Source organism: Palaemon carinicauda, chromosome 24, assembly GCF_036898095.1.
Source record: "Palaemon carinicauda isolate YSFRI2023 chromosome 24, ASM3689809v2, whole genome shotgun sequence".
In the NCBI taxonomy this organism is placed as follows: domain Eukaryota; kingdom Metazoa; phylum Arthropoda; class Malacostraca; order Decapoda; family Palaemonidae; genus Palaemon; species Palaemon carinicauda.
In genome coordinates, this window is record NC_090748.1 from 63,140,198 (window position 1) to 63,165,197 (window position 25,000).

A 25,000-nucleotide genomic window follows, 5' to 3' on the forward strand; every position below is an offset into this window, starting at 1 on the left:
GGAGAAGAATTTCTGCATGTAGTACGTTTAATTTTATATATATATATATATATATATATATATATATATATATATATATATATATATATATATATATATATATATGTGTGTGTGTGCGTGTGTATATATATATATATATATATATATATATATATATATATATATATATATATATATATATACAATGGAAAAATATCAAGTTAATTATTAAAAACGGCCTCTTACTACAGTATCACAAAGTGGTACTACCTGGACGCAGGTGCCCTTTGGTTTGTTAGGTGTCACGGATTTTGAAGCATTGTGTCCCAAGGAAGAAAGTACTAAATAAAGGATTGTGAGGTAGGGATGATAAGCAGTGCTACCTGGATATGCTTCTTTCAAATGTAATATACCAAAGGCTAAAAAACTATTGTAATGTTGTGGTACCCTTGAGAAGAGAGGCCTCCTATATGATAGACGAGGCTCTTCTCTAGAGGTCAAACAGAACCACCCTTTCATAGATTTGTGATCTAGAAAAAAGGAAAGTATGATATTTTGAATGTTTCCTGTGGTGTGAAAATTATCAAATTGATTGGGCATATCTATTCCTTCAACTGACATTACAAAATAAATAAGAGATTTTATAATTAACATGATAAATAATAAGTACGTAGATAAAAAGAGAGATAGACCAGTTCTTGCCGTTTTGAATGTACGCTAGTTATCTAGTTCAGGGATAAAGAGATGGATGTTTTACCACTTACTTAGACAATAGTGAAATGAGCAGTGTATCTAGGTATGGGCAGGACAATTTGCTTTTTTTTTATGGGGGTAGCTGAGAGGTGAAAAGATTGATGGATGTATCATTTGTGTCATCAGGAAAACTGTTGATGGATAGAAGAGTACAACTGCGCAACTTTTCCGATTTTATGGATAGCTTTGAGTTTGGCAGGAGAAATATATGCACCAGTGAGAGTATATGATTCACGAATGGAAAATAGGAGCGTCTGATCGGGATTTGGGAATATGAAAGGGAAACTGTGCCAGGTGACATATATGCATAAGTAAGGATAGAGATTATTAATTTAGATTTTGGTCGATGTGGAATTCCGGAAGCAAATGAGAGATGAGATTCTTGTACGACAAGTTTGGAGAAGGGGCATGACAATTTAAGGATCCAGTATTCAGAAAGGAAACTACTGTTTGATTACACTTCGAAATTAGGATATAGAGAAAGGAGTTTGTTAAATTATGCACTAACGTAATGTAGACTAATACCAGTTTGAAATGTAAATATACTATGATGTATATATGTTATAAACTGTAAGATTGTAAATGTGTATTTCTTAATAAGAGATAAAAAAAAAGTTTAATGAATGTAGCCTAATGGTAAGAAAATTAGTTGGCGGATAAGCACCTTATCTCCAGTTTCGTTAGAGCAAATGATAAGATAGACAGAAAAATTGATTTTAGCAAGTCATGAAAATGTAGTTGCAATATGAAGCATATTTGGCTAAAGAACGATAGGAAGAAAAAACGAAAGACATACGATGTTAGATGAGTAAATGGAAATATTTACGAAGGAACAAAGGGAGACTGCCTCAATTACCTTTGTGTCAAAGGCGATCATGTAAAGGAACATAACTATTGCAATTAAGAAAATAGTGTGTCGGAAATAGAGGAAGAACGTAAACATGAATCTTAGGGAAAATAGGAATTGTATAGAGAAGTAATGCTCAAAACAGGGGTTAACGAAATCAGGATAATATATGCAAATGGAGAGATGCTGTCTCAGGTGATGGCAGCTTTAGGTCGATAGAATATTTGTTGAAAAGAATACAGTAAACACAAATGTGTTCAATTCATTTCTTTTGTTAGGAAAATTTAAAAATGAATTACGAAAAAGGTATAAATTTGGGTTTGGATTCGAAATTCCCATACACAGACCCAGAATTACGGGAAATTTAAGATAAGTCTTAACTTTTTATAGATACTAGGCTTAATGATAGAAATGTATCCTATGAAAAAAATGTACAAGCATATTATTTAGGTACAGTATTTTACCTACAGTATATATGTATATATATATATATATATATATATATATATATATATATATATATATATATATATATATATATATATAAAATCAAATAGTTAAATGAATATCCTGAGGCAGCATGTTAATATTATTTTCTTTTCTATTAACTATACGGTTTAATTAACTTGTTACACTCAAAACACAAAATCCTTCTCACTCTACTATATGAATTTTTAGTAATCATGAAAATGACGTTGTTACATTTTATAAATCCATTTTAGCCTTAGGTATAAAAAAAATGTATATGGCATAAGCAATACCTCTTCACTTTGAAGGATATTTTATTAACATTGTGATCACATAAATACCTTATGATACAGTAGACCTTGGGAGGCTAGACGGGGAAAACCCATTTTTCAAACCAATCCAACTCCAAGATATCATCAAAATAATCAAAAGTTAAAAACAAAGCACCAGGCCACTCTAAAGTTAACAAAACTATTCTAAAAAACCTACCAAACTAAATGCTAGACTTTCTAAAAGACAGCCTTAATGAAACTATGAGTATGGGATACTGGCCTGAGTTTTTTAAGAGAGCACTACTTCCCTTCGTGGGGAAAAGAGGTAAAGATCTCACCTCAGTTTCCAATCACAGACCCAAATCTCTATTAGAGATGCCTGGTAAGATTCTTGAAAAAATAATAAAAGTAAGGCTTGACTTCCTTGAAGATAATTTACTTACAAACAGCAATCAATATGGATTTGGTAAGGGTAGAAGAGGCTCTTTAGCTATGGTAAGCAGCTTATCTAGTAGAAGGACACTTGATAATTGAAGCATTATTTTCTAGTTTTAGGTAGTGCCATTGCCTCTGTACCAAGGTCTTCCACTGTCTTGGGTAAAGGTCTCAGGCTTGACCGTACACCCAGGCATAATATTTCATCTTATATTTATTCCTTTTGTTTCCTTGAAGTTTTATAGTTTACTTATGAAAAATCTTTCAAATGTATTTGTAGTTTTATAGTTTATATATGAAAGATCTTTCAAAGATATTTTAAGTTTTTTAGTTTATATAAGAAAGATCTCTCATATATAAAACTTTATTGTTGTTAGTGTTCTAGAAATGTTTTATTTTAAGTGTTCATTGCTCCTCGTGTAGTTCATTTATTTCCTTGTTTCCTTTCCTCATTGGGCTGTTTTTCTCTGTCGGAGCCCTTGCTCTTATGGCATCTTGCTTTTATCTACTAGGGTTGTAGATTATCTAGTAATAATAATAATAATAATAATAATAATAATAATAATAATAATGGTTAAAAAAGGGTTTCCATCCAAAGGAAAGCCATTTCAAGTTATTAAAGGACATTTACCACGAAATATTAGGAAGAACTATTTTTGAGCCTCGGGCCACAGCCAGGGTTGGATCAAATACTGACTTTTTACAATTGAAATACAAATACAAATACTTTTGTTTGAGATCCCAAAAATACAAAATACAAATACAAATACTTTTGTTTCGGAAGCCAAAAATACAAATACAAATACAAATACTTTTATTCCTAAATCTAGAAATACAAATACAAATACAAATACTTTTCTTCCTAAATCTAAAAATACAAATAATAATAAATCACTGGTTCAGAAAATACAAATGAAAATATAAGTACTCTTATTTCAGATTTCAAAGCAACTAATAAAAAATCCGCCTGAAAATTTGCAAACTATATAACATTTTTTTCACACAAGTTTATATTTGCATTCTATATATCATAATTGCATTTAATAATCATTAATGCCCGGAAGGTTTCCGGGCCAAGTTTTGCTCGCTCAGGAGTGTAAAAATTACCGGCCTTACTAAAGACTTTCAGATGGTGCCGACGTGGCACAGCACCCTAGAATATTTCTTGCAAAAGGCTTCAAAATGCTGAAGCTCTTGTTTTCACGCCAGTACCTCACTGGGTTTACGTCAAAAGCCAGAACACCTTCTTCTAGGTACGACTCAGGTTCTGCCTTTACCACTGTAGTGTCGCTTGTTGATGCACTTACATTTATTTTCCCAGCTGGTGGCATGTAGGCAAAAAGATGAGAGCGTTTTGCACTCATGTCAGCCTTGTCTTGATTGGTGCTTGTGGTGATGAAAGGCTCCCTCTCTGGAATTGTGTTCTTCAAAGATGAATGAGTTGACTCTGAAATAATTAGGTCCACAATCTTGGAAATCTTTTCCTTTTTTATTTCCTCACATGGCAGCCATGCCAGCTTAAACCTGGGGTCTATGACGGCTGCGGCAATAACGTCAGTCTTCTCAAGAAACGGATGCAACCTTTTTTTGATAGAAGACTATAGTGCATTAGCCAAGTTTAAGCAGTAGATTGGTTTACTTTCAATGAATAGTTTGAGGCTGTGCTCAAGGCCAAATACAACTGGTGCAACGCAAGAAAGTATCACCATGTTTTCTAATTCCACTTGTGATGTCGCCTCTTGGAATGGTTCCAAAACTTTTATCACTTCTTTTAGCATTGCTATTTCCATTCCCTCAATTCTTCTACTGTCTTGCATGATCCTAGGAGACAAATAGCTGAGTTGACACCATTGACATCTTTGAGAATTGACTTAAGCATATTCAGTTGAGAATTCCATATAGTAGCATTGGCACCCTGCAGTGAAACCCCAATCTTTTCCAAGAATGGTGCTGACACAGTAGATCGACGTACTGTAGCTACAATACTACAGCACTTGTGTATCACAGTTGCAATTGCACTGTTTCTGACACAGGGATCATTGAAGGCATCTCGTATGCAGAGTTGTTGTGTGTGTGCAAAGCAACTGGACCGATCCGGTGCACCAGCAACAGCGAGTGTGACAGGGACGGTAGTGCTATCTCTGTCCAACTACCATCATGGTAGTGGGTGGGGCAGGGATGGTTGTACAGGAACGCGACGTGTACTCGTACGCGACGTGTAAATGACCCGTCATAGTATCGTAAACCATGCTTGTTGACTTCTCTCTCTCTCTCTCTCTCTCTCTCTCTCTCTCTCTCTCTCTCTCTCTCTCTCTCTCTCTCTCTCTCTCTCTCTGTCCTCAAATGATTTTGGCTCGAAATATCAAATATAAATACAAATACAAAATACTTTTTTTCTGGGTGCCATGATACAAATACAAAATACTTTTTCTCTGGATGCTAAAATACAAATATAAATACAAATACATTAAAATTGTATTTAAATACAATTCAAATACAAATACAATTGTATTTGATGCACCCCCGTTCCACACAGTAAAATCTCTTCAAATTCAAGGATATGGTGCCAAGTGAGCGGCAGTCATCTGATATTCTTGATTACAAGCATAATTTTTGTGATATACGGCGTCTTAAAAACCGAAACGACAGGAAATCTGAGCTCCTCATGTAGTACAGGTTTTGATTTTCTTTCTCATGTTCGTTAACTTGCAGTTGTAGATCTTTTGGGGAAATTGTTGCACTAGAATTAAGTACTCGCTAGATCGAAATATTCCCTCAACATAGGAATGAATTATTTGTTCTTTTCCAGAAGCTAAGTATCAGCTAGGATTCTTTTATTGTCAATTTCTAAGCTTTCAGATTATATTTGTTATCATTTTACTTCTCTAGATTCTCTGGTATTTTCACCTTTTTCTATAGTGGAAAAATTGCATTTACTGATACAGTGTCAGTATAAGAGTATTGTAGGTTGACAGTGAGTTGCATTTGTGCTCAATACTTTGAATAACAGCAACGCTACTCAGGTATGCTTCATTATATGCATATATGTATGTATGTATGTATGTATGTATGTATGTAGACACACACACACACACACACACACACACATATATATATATATATATATATATATATATATATATATATATATATATATATATATATATATCGTGCCTAATATGAGGAATTGCCTAATTTGTAAGCTAAGCAATCGATTTGCCTAATTTGTATATTAGGCAGTCTTGTTGCCTAACTTATAAACTCATTTCAATACTATGCATAATTCATAAACTAGGCAGCCGAATTCGTAAATCAGGCAGCTTAGTTTGTTAAATAGGCAATATGCTTAGTTTGTGTTTTAGGCAACTTTTGTTTGATTTCCAATAAATCTTATAGCACTTATTCATTAATACATATGTACTTTATTATACACATCAACAAAGGTATTTATCATTTATTAACCTTAATAATATTTCCACAATTTATTATAAAATACATGCTGCTTACATAGAATAGACATGGTAAACAAAGACATCTATCAGCCGGAATTTAAAAGTGATGAATAAAATCGTTGAGAAATGTCAAAATCTTAATTTGCTGACAAGATTAACTTGTTATTTATTTTTGCAAGTTTTATTTTGTCATTGTCAATGGCTTTGGCCCAAAGTTTGATTCTATTTGCAATGACATCTTTTTGTCAATTAAGCCAACTGATAGGAACACTTTGTGAAACCTTATCCACCATGCAATGAATACAGGGTGACAATTCGTCAAAATGGAAGAACTGTGTCTTCTTTAACCATACTTCTTCTCATTATTGCATAGTCAGCTCTTAAAAGCTGGGTTTTTTTATATCCAACTGTTTATGATGCTGTGGGTCGTTACTTTTCAGTAGGTGTCCTTTCGAACTGCAATAATTATGTCTGGGATGTTCCTACAATCCTATCTTTCTGACCGGTGCGAGGACAGCATCCTTTTCTTGAAAAGGTACAAGTTGAGTACGAGATTATGAAGCATTTCTCTTGCTCAAATGTTGCATCTTTTCTACGGGCACCCAACAAGGATAATTGCCTGCTCATGTTTTATGTTGTTTCTTTCAGAAACCGTAACTTCTATAGGGCCTCGTGTGTCGTACACTTCGTGAATTTCATTACCATTGTCGTCGATAGTGTGTTGATCAACTTCTGCTATTCTGTATCTGTCATTTCGGAAACTAGCTACTCAAGCTTCTCTTCTGTTTCGAGCTTCTCAATGACATCTTTTGGCAGACTTGTCCTTTCCAAACCTGATGTCACTTTCCGACCACAAAAGACTTCCAAGGGTGTTCTGTTATTAAGGTTTCTACCTGGAGATGAGTTTTTTTTTTTTTTTTTCAGCATGACAAATAGTAGACCTTTAGCCATTTGAGTCGAGTCATTGAAAAATCGGCCAGGCTATCAGTATCTCCTTGACATCGCAGTTTTATCACCCAATGCTTCCTTGGGACTGTATATGTCTCGGAGCTTCGTGGACAATGTTCATTCGAGGGAGTATTAACTAAATTTTATCGATGACGGAAGCTATGATTTCTCTTCCGTTGTCAGACTGAAGTACGGCAGAAGGGTTAATCCAACAAAATATGTCAACTAAATTGTATGCGGTTTCTGCTGCTGTCTTGGACTTCATTGGCTTAAGGATCAGGAATTTTGAGAAATGATCCTGATAGTTTAAAATGTATTTAAATCCACGGTCAGGGTTTGATTCCATCACAGAGATATCGACTTGTTCTCGTTCAGCTAAAGTCTTATTTTTCAAAGGCCGCATGACAATTCCCTTATTTGGTTGTGTTTTCTTTTTCTGGCATGTTTCACACTTTGACACAAATGACGAAATTATCTTTAGACTGATGTTAAAATACTTCCCAATCACTACATGACGCATCTTCTTTTCTCCTCCGTGTCCAGTTAACAGATGAGCTTCGTACAGGACGTTAAACATCTCTGACTTTAGGAGCAGATACTTCACATCTTCATCTGTATTCTTCCTGGGCTGAAAACAAAGTAAAAGCCTTAGATAAAGGGAAGGACTGGAAATGAGAGAGAGAGACTTATAACTTCTCATTTCCAATATTCAGAAAAGATTTTTGCAAATATAGGCTCTAGTTGCTTTAATGTATTTTTATAACTCGCGTTTCAAGAATACCAAGCATTTGAGTCACATCAAAACTCAAAGCAGTAGTCATATTGGTGCTAATGAGTAAAAACTTGTTGAATCACTTGATTTTCTAAATAAGAATAATATTATGGCAAGGTTCATAGCTGCAATATTGATAAAGAAATGTGTGGAGAGAGAGAGAGAGAGAGAGAGAGAGAGAGAGAGAGAGAGAGAGAGAGAGAGAGAGAGAGACTCACCTTGACATTTTTTTTTAATTCCACCAACTTCGATTACTTCAAATTTCTTCTTGAGGTAATAAGTTTTCTCTGAGGTTGATCCAGACAATTCGGCGACAATAGCCTGGTATATTTCACCATCTGGTAAATTGTACGTTTTAGATTTAGTGTTTTCTAGACATGATTCACATCTTTCTCTAAATCGAGTTTTGTCCTCAGTCCTCTTGAATGTTTTGATATCTTGCCGTTGCTTTGGAAATTTATTTAAATTATGCACTGGGCAGCAGTAAGTGAGCGTTAATGAGGAACAATTAGTGACTTTTTATTAGAAACACTGGAAACAAAATAAAAAAGATGCTTGGTATAAGAGTGAAATAATAAACGGCTGCCTAACTTACAACTAGGTAATTTGCCTATTTAACAAACTAGGCTACCTAAATTACAAACTAGGGTGCCTAGTTTATGAAACAGGAATAGTTTTCAAAGGAGTTTACAAGTTAGGCGCCGTTAGTGCCTAATTTACAAATTAGGCAATTCGATTGCGTAGCTTAAAAACTAGGCAATTCTTCATATCAGGCACGATAAATAAATAAATAAATAAATATATATATATATATATATATATATATATATATATATATATATATATATATATATATATATATATATATTTTTTGGGCTCAAGCCATGGCGTCCTGATGGAAGGTTCCTTTTTGGTAGCTTCCTTGGGTATAAAACTACTAAGATATTCCCAGAGAATTTAACCACAGGTTATCACAGAATTCTAACTTCTGGAGCGAGTATCCCAAAGGTTTCCCTTTAAGACATCGTATATCAACAGGGGACGCATGTCTGAACGCGCCACATAGCTATCTACACCCCGAACAGAGTTAATGCTTCGGTGTGTAAGGGTTGAGAATAGCTGGGAGCCGCTCCACAGCCAATCTCACTCGTGGCTACTACTGATACTCGAGACGTAAACAAACGGGCGCCATTGCTCAAATGACGTCACGCCCGTCTTCATCCTTTGTTTAGTAGCTGCCCTACTTAGACGGATTTTCCCTGTGCTTCATTTATCGATTTGCATCTACGTTATGTCGCTACCTTCAGCCTCACCATCTTCTGGAAAGTTGAGTACAAGGTTCCAGTATTGTTTAGTTAAGCTCTGACCGTAAAGTAAATATTACTTTCCGAGATAATTGCTGTTTTGTGGCAGAGCTGTGCCTCTACCGGACCCGCCATTTTATGGCGTCGTTGTTGTTATGCATGCCTTATTTAGTTAGCCACAACAACGCTTCCGGCCTTATTTACTAATCGAATACATTAGTTTATTTAGTCTTCATAGCTAGGAACTTTTATATCGTGTTTCGACGCTTTTTATCGGTCATCGATTGACCTCCTACCAGTCGGCTACTATAGCCCCCAGGCCAGAGCGCCTGTATATAAGTGTTCATGCATGATTTTATTAGTGATCCTAGGCTAAGTTATGAAGATAGTGGCATTATTTTACAATACTTTCGACCGTGATGCAAATGTTTTTCGCCTTCAGGGACCATATAGGGGATAGGTTAGTTAGTGTCTCTTTCTAACCTAACCTACTTGTAGGACCCCTATATGCTTCCTTCATCCCCTGCCTTGGCATTCCCTCTAATTAGCCTTGATTCCCTTTCTGAGTAGAGGGATCAAGTGTCTAATGGAGTATTTATCGCCTCTCAGTCCTCCCTATGGGAATGAACCCCCCTTAGGGTTGCGTCCGAGAGTGAGGTTAGGCTAGCCCTACCTCTATGGCTAGGATTAGTCTATGACTATCCTGCGATAGCGATATGTCTTCTACCTTTCCTAGTTCAGGACTATTAGCCCTGCTCTAGGTTAGGTTAGGAAGGTTTCTCTGTTCCCTGCTGAAACTGTACCCATGCACCGTTTCAGCCGGTCTGCCTTATCTTAGGCTAGGGAGTGTCCTCCCTTTCCCTAGTGGCCGCTCTGGTACAGAAACCCTTCCTTGGAAGACTTCTCTCTACTCCCCTCCCCACCTATCTCTTGTATAGCCTAGCCTATGCTTAGGTTAGTCTATACCCATCTGTCCCCTGTCCTACAACTCCTCCTTAGGGTGGAGTAGTAGGGCTACCCGAGCTTCCATGTGCAGTCCGCTCTGGTACATATACCCTTCATAGTGTCCTATGGGGTTAGTCTCTAGATGTGTTCTGCATATGGGGGTCTCCCCTCTTTGGGTGTCCCCTAGCCCTCCCTTGGGCTACCTAGCTCCCGGTCCTCAGTGACCCCTGCTCCTGGATGATAGAGCCTGCCTCTACCATGGGTACACCCCCTCAGGGGGGGGATGTCCGGAGTCCATGACTGAACTTCCTGCATCCCTCCCCCCCCTGTCTCTCTTTCTATCTGGGTGCTGGTCTCTTGCCGCCTCCACTATCGGCGATACCCGCCTCCTACCTTGGTGACCCTCCCTACCCTTGCCGCCAGCCCCCTGTGTGCCGGGGGACTACCGACTGCCGCCGGCTCCTACCGGTGGCTCTCCTCCCTCCTAGCTTGTCGTCCGCTAGCCGGTCGGTCGCCGGAGTGCCGGCATCTACTGCCGGCAATCCGGTTCCGCTATAAACATCATTGTCCCAGTCACCAAACCGGCATCCTCCGACTGCCGGAGCCGCCGCTCCCCTGCCGGCGTGCCGCCGTTGTACCGGCGGCCGCCACCCTGGTATACCCTTGACTTAAATATTGTCTGTCCTAATGCCAGAAACTCTGCCGGAGCGACCTCCGGCATGCCGGCGGCTTGCCGGAAACCCCCGGAGGCGTCAAGAATACTTGCACCCCCTTCTTCTAGCTATCATATGATACTGATAGCCCTATACCGCAAACAGATGGGCTGTTTCCACTATTAAGATCAATACCTTGGTACTGTTCTGTTAGTGATCATGCTGTCTCTTTGCATTCTTCTAAATTCCAGCATGCTGCGTGCATCTTAGCACGGCTGGTTGCCGGAAGCAGTTACCTTAAAAGGAGGCCCTCTAGCCCCTAGCTTGGGACCGAATGATCTCGGTCCCAATCTTACCCTTGGTTTTTCCACGGAATTCCATTGCCCTATGGAACTCTAAGGAATACTATCCGGTGCCTTCGGTCTCTCGGATGATCCAAGGACAAAGCTTACGGTAACCAGCCGGGCGAGATGCATGGAGTATGTTCTCCTTTACTATTTCAATCTCTATGCATCACACCCTTCATTAAGTTAAAATTAATAATTAATATTAACTTAGTTTAAGAGCCATTCTTATGACTCCCCCATACTCATTTTCTCTTTCTTCCACAGGAGGAGCAGATGAAGTGTGACTTCGCCTTCTGCGCTGTGAAACGCCCGCAGTTTTACGGGCATACGGCTTGCAGGACTCACGCCCCTTGTGCCGACAAGAAAGGGGATCTGAAGTTTTGGAATCCACTGAACTGTACGGTCTGCCAGGCTCACCTAGTTGACGCCTTCCATAACCCTCCCTCAGCGGAGGTCAGAGACATTTCTCGTGAAAAGCTACGCAAGTGGGTGCGTGGCTTCCAGAAAAATGCCACCGGACCTTACCTGGCCACCGAAGAATTGAGGTCACTCCTGTTCCCTAAGGCCTCCCCTGATTCAGTGGTACCCAAAGACGTGATTCCCACTGTCCAAATTACAGTGGAACCTGATGTTGTCATGGCTCAGTCCATGCACGAGTGCCGCCTGGATTCCGAAGATGACGAACAGATGTCGGATGTCTCGGAAGACACGGAGAAGACGCTTATGGCCCAAGGAGCCGAAGATGACGAAGACAAGGTGGAATACGCCGAGTCGGAGCAAGAGGTCGCTCCTCCTTCCATCCCCGCTCCTACTCCTACACCGACGGAAGTGTCTATTCCGTCTACCTCCTCGACCCCGGATCCCTCTTCTTCCACTCAAGAAATGATCCGACTGATTAGAGCCGTCATGGACGACAGGTTGAAGGAGAATCAGGAGTTCATCAGGTCCATGATGGGATCCAGAGAACCAAAGAGGATTTCGGTTAAGGATCTCCCCGCTTGCTCACATGCCAACCCGTGGAGGTATGCTGAGCATATGGTTATCGCGACCGGCAGGATCTTCGTCAGCGATAAGATCGGCACGGTCCCCTTGGAAGACGTGGAGTTCTTCCCAAACTTTGAGGCCTACCCGGACTGTTACGTCCGTCTGCGTTCTGAACCTGCCTCGAAGGAAGAGACCGAACCGAAGGAAGAGATAGTGTTCGATCTCGCAAAGGCCCAGGCTATGCTAGCCACCACATTCAAGAGTAGGGGCTTTACCTGCTCTAAGCTTCCGGCCCTGAGCAAGAAGCACCCTACTTATGTCGCACCTGAAAGTGCGGTTCTTCCATTCCTGGAAAAGGCCTTAGCTGCGTGCCTTAAAGCTGCGGAAGAGGGGAAAGCCTGCCCTGCACTGGAGGAGTGCAGACCCTTCTCCATAGTAACTCCCCCTGACGCTCGACACTGGAAGGATGTCCAGCATACTTTCGTCGTGGGAAAGCTAGATCCTGACGTCGCCGGACGTCAGTTTAATGAAGACCTCCCTAAGCTCAACGATCACCTCCTTCGTCGGGAACAAGATACGAAGGAGAGGCTCGCAGCATCCTTATCTCATCAAGTCCAACTTGAAATTATGGCCTGTGACACCAGAGTAACAGACCACTACATGGTACTCTCCAAATCCCACATGATGACCGTGATGAAGGACTTGTACCACTTCATAAAGGCTCGGAGAGCCTGTCGTGAATTCGTGTTTGCAGGTGCCACCGTGAAACACGAACCCCGGAGGCTGATTTCCTCCAACATCTGGGGTAAACACCTCTTTCCTTCTGACCTCGTGAAGGAAATCACCGACAGAGCCGCCACGGAGAATAGGAACCTTCTCCACAAGTGGGGCATGTCCAGGAAAAGGAAACCCTCTCAGGACGACGGACCTCAACCTAAGAGGAAATCCCAAAAACAGAAACCCCAGCAACGTCAACAAAGACGTCAGTTTCCGGGACCCGCTACCTCCCAAGTGGTTGCCCAACCACAACAGACCTTTCAATTGGTCCCCCAACCGGTGTTGTCACAGTCACCGGTCTTCACCCCTGCTTTCGAGCAACAGACGACTACCTTTCGTCCCAAAGGTAGAGGCTCAAGCAGAGGTGCAGGCAGAGACGCGTCTCGCCGTCCCTCCCGAGGCAGAGGAGGAAAGGGAGCTAGCGGCCGAGGCAACAAGCCCTCGGGACACCAGAAGCAATGAAGTGCTTCCGGTGGGAGGAAGACTCCGCCAATTCCAGGATCGTTGGACCTTCGATCCCTGGGCACACAGCATCGTCAAGAAGGGTCTAGGCTGGAGCTGGACTCAACCACCCCCAATCTTCCAGCAATTCTTCCAACAATCAACCCCTCTTCTGGAAGAATATGTCCTAGACCTCTTGAACAAGAAGGTGATAAGGAAGGTAAAGTCCACCAGGTTCCAAGGGAGACTGTTTTGTGTCCCCAAGAAAGACTCAGACAAACTCAGAGTCATTCTGGACTTATCCCCCCTCAACAAGTTCATAGCGAACGACAAGTTCAAGATGCTGACTCTTCAACAGATAAGGACCCTTCTGCCTCGAGGTTCCTACACGGTCTCCATAGACCTGGCGGATGCATACTGGCACGTTCCAATGAACCATCACGCTTCCTCCTACCTAGGATTTCGACTCCAAAGGAAAAGCTACGCCTTCCGGGCCATGCCCTTCGGCCTCAACGTGGTCCCTCGGATCTTCACAAAACTGGCGGATGCCATAGTACAACAGCTCCGCCTACGAAACGTCCAGGTGATGGCCTACCTCGACGACTGGCTAGTCTGGGCTTCATCGCCCGAAGATTGTGTAAAATCTTGCAACAAAGTCACCCAGTACCTAGAACACCTGGGATTCAAGATCAACGAGAAAAAATCTCGCCTCTCTCCAGCTCAGAAGTTCCAGTGGTTGGGAATCCACTGGAACCTTCAGTCACACCGCCTTTCCATCCCCCAGAAGAAAAGGAAGGAAATAGCAGGGTCTGTCAAGCGACTGCTGAAATCCAAACGCATTTCAAGACGCCAGCAGGAACGAGTTCTAGGCTCTCTACAGTTCGCCTCAGTGACAAACCCAGTGCTTCGCGCACAGCTAAAGGATGCCGCGGGAGTCTGGAGACGTTCGGCATCCATCGCTCGAAGAGACCTCAAGAGACGGCTTCCAAACAGACTGCGACTTCTCCTAAAGCCGTGGTCAGAAGCAAAGGCCCTGAAAAGGTCCATTCCTCTCCAACACCCTCCTCCATCACTCAACATCCACACGGACGCTTCGCTGGAGGGTTGGGGAGGTCACTCCCACCAAAAACAGGCTCAAGGCACCTGGTCTCCCCTGTTCAAGACGTTCCACATAAACATCTTGGAGGCCATGGCGGTCCTTCTAACCCTGAAGAAGTTATCCCCGCCGCCCTCGATCCACATCCGTCTAACCCTAGACAACTCGGTGGTAGTTCGTTGTCTCAATCGCCAAGGCTCAAGATCGCCCCAGATAAATCAGGTGCTTCTCCCAATCTTCCGTCTGGCAGAGAAGAAGAAGTGGCACCTGTCTGCAGTTCACCTACAAGGATTCCGCAACGTGACAGCGGATGCTCTATCTCGGACAAACCCGATAGAGTCGGAATGGTCTCTAGACGCAAGATCGTTCTCCTTCATCTCTCACCAAGTCCCAGAACTTCAGATAGATCTCTTTGCAACGAGCGACAACAATCAACTTCCTCGGTATGTGGCCCCGTACGAGGACCCCAAAGCAGAAGCAGTGGATGCCATGTCACTGGATTGGAACAGATGGTCCAAGATCTACCTGTTCCCCCCCACCAACCTTCTGTTGAAAGTCCTCTCCAAACTGAGAACCTTCAAAGGGACAGCGGCCCTAGTGGCTCCCAAGTGGCCTCGGAGCAACTGGTACCCCCTGGTCCTGGAGCTGCAGCCCAAGCTGATCCCTCTCCCGGGCCCAGTTCTCTCTCAACAAGTACAGAAGTCGACTGTCTTCGCTTCATCATCGAAAATCAAGGACCTTCATCTCATGATTTTCTCTCCCTAGCCGCAAAGAAGAGGTTTGGGATCTCGAAGAAAAGTCTGGACTTCCTAGAGGAATACAAGACCGAATCCACAAGACGGCAATATGAATCATCCTGGAGGAAATGGGTCTCCTTCGTCAAGACAAAAAATCCTAAAGAAATCACGATTGATTTCTGCATGTCCTTCTTTATTCACCTTCATGGACAGGGATTAGCAGCCAATACGATATCAACCTGCAAATCGGCCTTGACCAGACCAATTCTATATGCTTTCCAAATTGATCTGTCCAGCGACATCTTCAACAAACTACCGAAAGCATGTGCTCGCCTACGCCCAGCACCCCCACCGAAACCGATCTCCTGGTCACTAGACAAGGTGCTCCATTTCGCCTCCAACTTGGACAATGATTCATGCCCTCTCAAGGATCTGACTCAGAAAGTTATATTTCTCTTTGCTCTCGCTTCAGGAGTTCGAGTCAGTGAAATAGTGGCATTATCTAGAGAGGATGGACACATCCTGTTTACCGATACAGGAGAAGTTACCCTCTCCCCTGATCCGACGTTTCTCGCCAAAAATGAATTACCCACCAAAAGATGGGGCCCTTGGAGAATATGCCCCCTGAAGGAGGATGCCTCTCTATGTCCAGTAGAGAGCCTCAAGGTCTATCTTCGCAGAACTTCAAACTTTGGTGGAGGCCAACTCTTCAAAGGAGAAACATCGGGCAGCGACCTGTCACTGAAACAATTAAGAGCGAAAATCACCTACTTCATTCGCAGAGCGGATCCTAACAGTACACCCGCTGGTCATGATCCTAGAAAAGTGGCATCATCTCTGAATTTCTTTCAGAGTATGGACTTTGAAAGCCTTAAAAACTTCACGGGTTGGAAGTCCTCGCGAGTTTTCTTTAAACATTATGCGAAACAAGTGCACGAAGTCAAACATTTTGTGGTAGCCGCAGGTAGTGTTATGAAACCTGCACCTAACTCTGCGTAGAACAGTGAGTTACTTGGGACTCTAACTCTCCGGGTGCCTATGTTGACCCTCGAGCGATTCATAGTGATGTCGAAAACACTTAGTGCTTTTATAACTGTTCTTATCCCAGGTGAAATGTCATAGTTGTCACACAAGTGCCGCATGCCCTGAGCATGATGTGTTTTATCAAAGACTTGCGTTCCTCGAGAACGAGTGCCTACTAATAAACTTGAAATTCCTTTTCAGATTCAAGAGCAAGTCTTTTTTACTATGTACATTATAATTACTGTAAAAGAATTTTACTTTCTGCTGTAAATTATTTAATTTCTGCATTTGTGAAATAAAATTTCTATTTTATTACCTGTGCGTCTCAATCAGCTCCTACTTACTATGAAATACATGCCTGTCATAGTTTTATTATCCCCCCTTTTCCTTATGGTTATGAAGAAATTAAGATGCTAACTCTTAATTTATATTCACTCTGATTATGTAAGGTTCCAACACGAATACTTACTTTTAATACCCGGGAGATGAACCATCATTCTCAATACACAGTGCCCAACCACCACTGGTCTAATTTTCAGAATGTTCCTATACAAATACCAAACATTCGGCTTCATCTCCAAGTTCTTCAAGTTCTTCTATCAGGATGAATAGCCCTTCAATACCACTTTGACGTCGGCATGGCCCATGGGAACTTCACTGCCAAGGGGGGCAGGATGCTTCTTCCCTATGGTCCTTTATCAAAGATTACTATGCTGTTTTGTCAATGCCTTGGCACTTACTATTAGGGGAAAATCTACCACGATACATTGATTCTCTGGTATTCTTCCATCAGGACGCCATGGCTTGAGCCCAAAAAACGGATTTTGAGCGAAGCGAAAAATCTATTTTTGGGTGAGATAGCCATGGCGTCCTGATGGACCCTCCCTGCTACTTCGTCCAGTTTTAGATCCCACCCTGTTCTACTGTATCATGGTGATGGGCAAGCAACTGGCTTCAGGATGAAGATGGGCGTGACGTCATTTGAGCAATGGCGCCCGTTTGTTTACGTCTCGAGTATCAGTAGTAGCCACGAGTGAGATTGGCTGTGGAGCGGCTCCCAGCTATTCTCAACCCTTACACACCGAAGCATTAACTCTGTTCGGGGTGTAGATAGCTATGTGGCGCGTTCAGACATGCGTCCCCTGTTGATATACGATGTCTTAAAGGGAAACCTTTGGGATACTCGCTCCAGAAGTTAGAATTCTGTGATAACCTGTGGTTAAATTCTCTGGGAATATCTTAGTAGTTTTATACCCAAGGAAGCTACCAAAAAGGAACCTTCCATCAGGACGCCATGGCTATCTCACCCAAAAATAGATTTTTCGCTTCGCTCAAAATCCGTTATATATATATATATATATATATATATATATATATATATATATATATATATATATATATATATATATATATATATATATATATATATATATACTCAGGATATATATATATATATATATATATATATATATATATATATATATATATATATATACACACATATAAATATATACATATGTATATATTCGCAGTGCCCTCAGATACACAGAAGAAAATATACATGATCTTATATGATATTATTAGTATGCTTTCTGATTACAGAAAACAAATGAATATGCCATCTTGTGTAGCAATGAAAAAAATTTAGAAAGGCTGGCTGTTATTTTTTTCCTCTTCAAGAGCTCTTTGGTCGTCATGGGCCAACTTTCAGCGGATTCTATCTAACTGAACTACAGCGACAGAGAAATATATATATATTTTTGGGCTCAAGCCATGTCGTCCTGATGGAAGTTCCTATTGGGTAGCTTCCTAGGGTATATTACAACTACGGCGATATTCCCAGAGAATTTACCTTAAGGTACCAGAATTCTAACTCCTGGAGCGAATATCCCTCGTGAAAGGGATATCGCGACATATCAGAGGACGTATTCTTGACACGCCACATGGCAATCTGCACCCCGAACAGAGATTACGTATCGCAGGGGTCAATTGGCAAGAAACGAAATCGGGAAAGAAAAAGGGGGAGCCGCTCCCAAGGCTCCCTATCTCCCGTTTCGTAAACGTGCCTGGCGCCAATCCTGGCGCCATCTGTATTCCTTTTTGCGTAGCTTAACAACTCGGTGTTTTTTCCTGTGTTTCTCGCAAATCTTGGATTTATTCTACTTTTCATGGCTTCTCCAACTTCGTCGGCCTCTGATAAGTTGAGTACCATGTCTTTTATGTATAAATGTAGGCTCTTGGTAATTTTTTAAGTGATTAATAGGTTTAATCTTTGTTACAAGAGCCGTAGCCTACCGGAGGTGTCATGGACGCTGTCGCTTGCTAGGTATAAGTTTAGTTAGTCAGAGCGACATTCCCGGTTGTTTTGCTTTAATAAATTTTAGCTATTTAGCGTTACATAGGATTTCCTTTCGTGCTTTAGTATTATTTTGGCGAAGTATTCGCCAATTCTGGCCTACGCTAGGCCATGTAGCCTAGTCGTTTGGTCCTAGTACTTCATGCATGATTTTGGTTTTTCCGAGTGTATTAAAATTTTATTGAAGCTTTAGGCTGTTTTTTATACATTTAAGATTATGTTGAATATTTCCAAGATAGTATACGAGTGAGTTTCGGTGATTTAGGTAATCGATTCTCTTGGTGCCTAGGCTAAGTTGCTTATGGAGCCTTAGTATACTTTCTCATACTCCCCGGTTGCTTTCTTTTCTTCGGAGAAGGTATGCAATCCCTTTCCCTCTGTTTAAGCCTTGGGCTTATCCCTAAGTGGTTTATCTGAATTAACTTTCGATAAAACTATACTGGGGTGTTACTGTACCTTCCTGTTCCAGTAAGTCTGGTTTCAAAAAGGGACAGAACAACAGAGTTTTTAGTCTGAGTCTGTGTTTGTCTGGCTTGGGGTAGAGTCTCCCTCGCTGGCCTGACACAGACATATAGGAGGCTTAGCCTCCTTAGGTCACTACCGAAGTTTTCTGTACGAGATGATTCCTTCTTTTGTGATCTACCAGACTAGTCCTTGTTGCTGTTCTTGGGGGAGGATAAGATTCTTTCCCTGGGAGTAGCAACACCTTCCTTGCTTTGGTTCTCTGGGAGCTGGCAAGTATTGCTGGCCTCCCTCCTTGGATCTCCCTTAGGCTAAGATGAGTTTCTTGGCTGCGGGTGATCCGTCACTAAAGCAAGATTGGTAGGACCCTCTTTTGTCCCTTCCCCCTCTATCTCCGTAATGGCCTAACCATTACAGTACTGTACGTCATTCTACATCTGGACCTAGAATAGGTTAGGATGGGGAATTGACTCAGTCCCTTGCCGGCCGGCAGAGCTGCCGGCCGGCAAGGGTCTTCTGCTTTGAGTGCTGCCCGGACCTCCCTTGGTCCCTCATCCATGCCTGCCTGCAGAGCCAGACGGCATTGGTCAGGAAGCCTGAATTAGATTCTCCCCTTCCTTTTATGCACTCTTTCGAATTGCCGGGCTTGGAGGTAGTGTACACTCTTATCCCGGCATCCATTCTGTTATTCTTCTAGTGCTGTACCCGACCCGGCTGCCGGCCTATGAGGCCGGCAGCCGGGCAGTCGTAGTCCTCTGGTTCTTTTGCTGCCGGCTGGCCTCGGTCGTGTACCTTTGCCGGCCGGCTAATGTCAGCCCTTGTCTGCCGGTCGCCAAGAGTGTGGCCGGCAGCCGGGTACTACCTTGTGTAGTTGCCGGCTGGCAGTCATTGCCGGCCGACATTGGCTGTTGCCGACCGGCAGTTACTGCCGGCCGGCACATGCATTTGAATCAGCGTTCTGCCGCCTTATAGCTGTTAAGTAGTATACTTTAAAGCTAGTTTTGGTGTGTGCCGGCCGGCACATAACCTCCTATACTGTACCAGTATTCTTCAGTATAACATATACTGTAAGAAGAAATCTATAGTATAGGTTTTGGTACAGCACTGTGTGTTCTAACACTTTTGTGTTTTCCTGCACAGCCCTTTGTTGTTGCCCTACAGATAAGAAAGTGAGTTCTTTCTTGTCTATTATCCAGGATTTTAAAATCATTGCTTAGGTGTGAGCTCCACCTGTTTCCTCTGGAAACTTTGCATTGGTTATTCTAGAAGAGATTAACCATTCGATTTTATTATCTGGAAGGCTGCAACAATTGGTTGTGAGGGAAACACAAGTGTGTGTCTTTCCTTTCTGAATTGTTATGCTATACTATGCATATCCAGTGATACATAGTTCACCTGATACTCATGGAAATTTCTTCTCTTTACAGGAGGACCCTCCGAAGTGCGGAAGTGTTTTCTGCAACGTCCGTAGCAAGAACCTCTGCGGACATGAGTTTTGTAGGAGACACGCAGCATGCGCTGTCTCCAAGGGTGATCTCCGGTATTGGGACCCTCAGGTATGTACTGTGTGCACTAACCTGATTATTGAGGCCTTTGATTCCCCTAGGACGGCGGAATCAAGGGATATAGCAAGGGAGAAGCTTCGTACCTGGGTAAGGGGCTTCCAGAAGAACACCTCTGGACCTTATCTTCCAAGTGAGAAGATGAGGGCGTATCTTTTCCCTAAGGCATCAGCTGATGCAGTGATTCCCCAGCCTCAAGAGGAGATCCCCCAAGTTCAGATCCAGGTGGATGCTGAAGTCGCGGTCGCGATGCAAGACATCCAGTTAGATGACAGGATGTCTGACGTGGACGAGCGTCTGGAGGAAGACCTCCTGGCAGAAGCCCAGGATGAAGTTCAAGCCCCAGACGTTGTAGAGGAAAAGGTCGACGAGGTGTCGGCTACTCCGGTTCAGATCCCGGAGCCTATTCCCTTAACATCGGCTGGTCTCCCAGTAGAGCTGGGACAGGCCCTCTCCTCCATTGTTGGAATGATCCAACAAATGCAGAAGGAGAATCAGGAGAAGGCGGCTGCAATGGAACTGCAGATGCAGAGCCTTGCAGAATCACATGGGCCCCGGAAAAGGCTCAATGTGAAAGACCTTCCCGTGTACTCAGATGCTAACCCATGGAGGTATGCTGAGCACATGCCGATGACGACTGGAAAGATCGTCATCTAGGATAAGTTGGGCTCAGTTCCCCTAGAGGAGGTGGAATTCTGGCCCAGCAAGGCATCATATCCGGACTGTTATGTCCGGCTGAGGAAGGAACTAGCTTCAAAGGAGGAGACAGAGCCGAAGGAGGTCATAGTGATGGACCATGCAAAGGCTCAAGCTCTGCTTTCATCCTCGTTGAAAGAGAGGGGCTTCTCTAACTCAAAGGTAGCTGCATTGAGCAAGAAGCTCCCTTCCTTTGTGTCCTCTCCTGCTAGAGCCTTCCCCTTTTTACAGAAAGGGTTTGCGGCTGTACTAAAAGCAGTCGAGGCCTGCAAGCCTTGCCCCTCCCTGGAGGAGTGTAAACCCTTGTCGCTGGCCCTGCCTATGGACCACAAAGACTGGAAGGACGTCCATCTTACGTTCTCAGTTGGGAAGTTGGAGGCTGATATTGCCGGACGTCAGTTCGGCGAGGACCTCCCTAAGCTGTCTGACTTTCTCTTGCGGAGAGAGTTCGAGACAAAAGAAAGACTGGCTGCCTCAATGTCTCTTCAGACTACTCTTGAGACGATGGCAAGTGACCCCAAGGTCCATGAAATGTTCATGGTGGTGGCCAAGACTCATCTGGCCACAGTGACGAAGGACCTTTATGGCTTCGTCAAGGCGAGGAGAGCTTGTAGGGAGTTCGTGTTCACCTCGGCTACGGTGAGGCACGAGCCAAGGAAACTAATCTCCTCCAACATTTGGGGCAAAGACCTTTTCCCTACCGGTTTGGTCAAAGAAGTTGTTGATAAGGCCGCCTTGGAGAATAGAAACCTTCTCCAGAAGTGGGGCCTGGCTATCAAAAGAAAGTCTTCCCCGGATGAGGGTCCTCAACCAAAGAGGAAGACTATGAGGACTAGGCTACCGTCGCGGCCAGCCAAGCCTTTTAGACAGCAACAGCAACTGCAATTGCCATTGCCTCCAGTGCCCCAGATCGTGGCACAAACCCTGACCACTTTTCAGTGGGTACCCCAGGCCGTGTCGACACAGTCCACGACATTCACCCCATCGTTCGAAGGGCAGTCTACTTCCTTTCGAGCAAAGCCTAGAGGAGCAGCCAGAGGCTCGTCTAGGCGCCCCTCAAGGGGAAGGGGATTCAGGGGTGGTCGTGGTCAGGGAGGCAAGACCTCAGGACGGCAGTCCAAGTGAGATGATACCGGTAGGAGGGAGACTTCTGAAATTTCGGGATCGGTGGACCTTCGATCCCTGGGCCCACAGCCTACTCAAGAATGGACTGGGCTGGAGCTGGTACAGCACTCCACCCCCGTGCCTTTGGTTTTTCCAACACTCCACCCCCGTTCTGGAGGAGTACGTTCAAGAACTGTTGGAGAAAATTGATATCCGAAAGGTGAAGTCCATCAAATTCCAAGGGAGGCTGTTTTGTGTTCCCAAGAAAGACTCGGAAAAGCTCAGAGTCATTCTGGACTTGTCGCCACTCAACAAGTTCATAGTGAATTGCAAATTCAAGATGCTGACACTGCAACACATAAGGACCTTACTGCCCAAGAGGGCATATTCCGTTTCTATAGACTTGTCAGACGCCTATTGGCACATTCCAAACAACCGTCGACTCTCCCCCTACCTAGGGTTCAGGCTACAACGAAGACTATACGCCTTCAGAGCCATGCCATTCGGGCTAAACATAGCCCCAAGGATTTTTACGAAGCTTGCGAGCGTAGCTCTCAAACAATTACGCCTAAAGGGAATTCAGGTAGTAGCCTACCTGGACGACTGGTTGGTGTGGGCAGCATCCGAGACAGAATGCTTGCAAGCTTCCAGTCAAGTGATCCAGTTCCTAGAGTACCTAGGCTTCAAGATCAACAGAAAAAAGTCTCGACTTTCTCCATCTCAAAAGTTCCAGTGGCTGGGAATCCACTGGGACCTTTTGTCACACCGATTCTCCATCCCGGCGAAGAAAAGGAAGGAGATAGCGGGTTCTGTCAAGAGACTTCTAGATTCCAAAAGGATATCAAGACGCGAACAGGAGAGGGTACTGGGCTCTCTCCAGTTTGCTTCGGTGACAGACCCAGTGCTAAGAGCACAGCTAAAGGATGCAACCGGAGTTTGGAGAAGTTATGCATCAAACGCGCGAAGAGATCTGAGAAGACCAGTTCCGCTTCGGCTACGTACTCTTCTCAGGCCTTGGTCCCAAGCCAGACATCTAAGGAAGTCGGTTCTTCTTCAGCCACCTCCCCCGTCGGTGACGATTCACTCAGACGCCTCGAAGGAGGGATGGGGAGGTCACTCTCATCGGAAAAAAATCCAGGGGACTTGGTCCAAGCTATTCAAGACCTTTCACATAAACTTTCTAGAAGCTATGGCAGTGCTCCTTACCTTAAAGAAAGTCTCCCCGCGTCACTCCATCCACATAAGGTTGGTGATGGACAGCGAGGTAGTTGTGAGATGCTTGAATCGACAAGGATCGAGGTCACCACCTCTCAACCAGGTGATGTTGGCCATCTTCCGATTGGCGGAAAAGAAGAAGTGGTACCTGTCGGCAGTTCACCTTCAAGGAGTCCGCAATGTGACAGCGGACGCTCTATCCAGGTTCACACTGATAGAGTCGGAATGGTCCTTAGACGCAGGATCATTCTCCTTCATTCTGAATCAAGTCCCAGAACTGCAGATAGACCTCTTTGCGACGAAAGACAACAAGAAGTTGCCCCTGTACGTGTCCCCGTACGAGGACCCCTTAGCGGAAGCAGTGGACGCGATGTCCCTCGACTGGAACAGATGGTCCCGGATTTATCTGTTCCCTCCTCACAACCTTCTGTTGAGGGTCCTCAACAAACTGAGATCCTTCAAGGGGGTAGCGGCAATAGTGGCCCACAAGTGGCCGAACAGCGTGTGGTTCCCCCTGGCATTGGAACTACAGCTGAAGTTTGTACCGCTAGCAGATCCAGTTCTGACCCAGCGAGTCCAGAAGTCGACTGTCTGCGCTTCATTACAGAAAACCCGGACCCTGCAGCTCATGATTTTCTCTCCCTAGCGGTGAGAAAGCGTTTCGGGATTTCGAAAGCCAGCATAGACTTCCTAGAGGAATATAAGTGCAAATCTACTAGAAGGCAATATGAGTCATCTTGGAGAAAATGGGTGGCCTTTGTCAAGGCGAAGAATCCGCAGGAGATCTCGACAGACTTCTGCTTATCTTTCTTCATCCACCTCCATGGTCAAGGTTTGGCAGCTAACACGATTTCAGCGTGTAAGTCTGCTTTGACAAGACCCATTCTATATGCCTTCCAGGTCGACCTAGGTAACGAGATCTTTAATAAAGTTCCGAAAGCCTGCGCTAGGCTCAGACCTTCAGCACCTCCAAAGCCCATTTCATGGTCTTTAGACAAAGTTCTTCATTTCGCTTCTCTGTTGAGCAATGAAGAGTGTGCGTTAAAGGATTTGACACAAAAAGTTTTTTTCCTATTTGCACTCGCGTCCGGGGCCAGGGTTAGTGAGATTGTAGCCCCCTCGAGAGAGGCAGGTCGTGTTCAGTTCCTGGATGGGGGAGAACTGAACCTGTTTCCAGATCCTACGTTTCTCGCCAAGAATGAGTTACCCACCAACAGGTGGGGTCCCTGGAGAATCTGCCCTCTGAAAGAAGATGCATCTCTATGTCCAGTAGAATGCCTAAAGGTCTATCTTCATAGAACTTCAGACTTCACGGGTGGTCAACTATTCAGGGGAGAAACATCAGGCTCAAATTTATCTCTGAATCAACTCA

General features: G+C 43.6%; 1 protein-coding gene across 1 annotated transcript in view; it reads left to right on the plus strand.

The window, feature by feature from the left end:
• LOC137618127 (globin CTT-VIII-like) overlaps positions 1-25,000 on the plus strand; it is a 642,050-nt gene that overhangs the window by 1,712 nt on the left and 615,338 nt on the right. The gene's annotated exons all lie outside the window — the stretch shown is intronic.